Source organism: Cherax quadricarinatus, unplaced genomic scaffold, assembly GCF_038502225.1.
Source record: "Cherax quadricarinatus isolate ZL_2023a unplaced genomic scaffold, ASM3850222v1 Contig2147, whole genome shotgun sequence".
Taxonomy (NCBI): domain Eukaryota; kingdom Metazoa; phylum Arthropoda; class Malacostraca; order Decapoda; family Parastacidae; genus Cherax; species Cherax quadricarinatus.
The window spans coordinates 50001-51685 of NW_027197173.1; the positions used below are offsets into that span (position 1 = coordinate 50001).

Consider the following 1685-nt stretch of genomic DNA (forward strand, 5'->3'; position numbering starts at 1 on the left):
GTGGGCCCCCGGATGTCAACCTTTCCAGAAGTCCAGAAGTCCATCTGTGTCCCCTCAGATGAATTCCCAGGTGTGGATCATGGATCGTAGATGTGATCATAGGTGGAGGTCATAGTCAGGTCTGATCATAGGTGAGGTCATAGTGAGGTGTGGTCATAGTCACGTGTGATTTATGTTTCCGGTTATTTTGGTGCTTTCCCTAGTTCCGTGTGTCCAGAAGTCCACCTGTGTCCCCTCAAATGAACTCCCTTCCTCACTTTCCCAGGTGGGCGGGTGGCTTGTTGTGTAGGTGGGTGGTTGGGTGGGTGGGTTTATGGGGTGGGCGGGTGTGTCTGTGTGTGTGTGATCATGGTGTGGTGTGGTCATAGTCAGGTGTGGTTTATGTTTCCAGGTCTCCAGCCGTGGGCCCCCAGAAGTCAACCCTTCCACATTTCCCACTCCCGGTTGTCTTGGTGCTTTCCCTAGTTCCGTGTGTCCAGAAGTCCACCTGTGTCCCCTCAGATGAACTCCCTTCCTCACTTTCCCAGGTGGGCGGGTGGCTGGGTGGGTTGTTGGGTGGGTGGGTTGGATGGGCGGGTGTGTGTGTGTGTGTGTGTGATCATGGTTGGGTGTGGTCATAGTCAGGTGTGGTTTATGTTTCCAGGTCTCCAGCCGTGGGCCCCCAGATGTCAACCCTTCCACATTTCCCACTCCCGGTTGTCTTGGTGCTTTCCCTAGTTCCGTGTGTCCAGAAGTCCACCTGTGTCCCCTCAGATGAACTCCCTTCCTCACTTTCCCAGGTGGGCGGGTGGCTGGGTGGGTTGTTGGGTGGGTGGGTTGGATGGACGGGTGTGTGTGATCATGGTGGGGTGTGGTCATAGTCAGGTGTGGTTTATGTTTCCAGGTCTCCATCCGTGGGCCCCCGGATGTCAACCCTTCCACATTTCCCACTCCCGGTTGTTTTGGTGCTTTCCCTAGGTTGTCCCCTCAGATGAACTCCCTTTTGGTGCTTTCCCTAGTTCCGTGTGTCCAGAAGTCCACCTGTGTCCCCTCAGATGAACTCCCTTCCTCACTTTCCCAGGTGGGCGGGTGCGTGGGTTGTTGGGTGAGTGGGTTGTTGCGTGGGCGGTTGGTTGGGTGGACGGGTGTGTGTGTGTGTGTGTGTGTGTGTGTGTGTGTGTGTGTGTGTGTGTGTGTGTGTGTGTGTGTGTGTGTGTGTGTGTGTGTGTATGTGTTGGCCCCTCCCCAGTAACCTTGTTGGATGGTATCTTGGTCTTGTCTAGCTGGTCTACTGCCGAGACTGTCCAGGTGGGTGGAATTACAGGAGGGGACACACAGAAAACTGCGTCCTGTAATTACACCACCAAGACAGCCTGGAACAGCAGACCAGCCAGACAAGACCAAGCTGCTACCCAACTCGGCCACCAAGGTGAGGTTACTTAGTGATAATCTCGGACTTCTATTTAAGTTTCATTAAGTGTTAAAGTTGATTTTTGTTTTGTTTTCACTAATGCAGCTTTATAAGTGTACCTGTGAATGTTTTATCGTGTATAGAAGTGTGTCCGTGTGTCATTCTGTCTTCCCACCATGAAATCTGCTACAAAAAAGTTATCAGCTTTCTATTTTGTTAAAAAACATCATTTTCCTATATGAAAGACACTGAAACTTCCAAGTACACAAGTACATTCACACACACACACGATAAC

At 51.6% G+C, this 1685-nt stretch overlaps 1 long non-coding RNA gene across 3 annotated transcripts in view; it reads left to right on the forward strand.

Annotated features, from left to right (window-relative positions):
* LOC138851796 (uncharacterized) overlaps positions 1-1215 on the forward strand; it is a 3241-nt gene extending 2026 nt beyond the window's left edge. For all 3 annotated transcript variants that reach the window (XR_011391403.1, XR_011391404.1, XR_011391402.1), the window contains 2 exons: positions 1-957; positions 999-1215. The exon at positions 1-957 is cut by the window's left edge. This is a non-coding gene — a long non-coding RNA (uncharacterized lncRNA). The remainder of the gene's footprint in view (positions 958-998) is intronic.
* Positions 1216-1685: the final 470 nt, after the last annotated feature.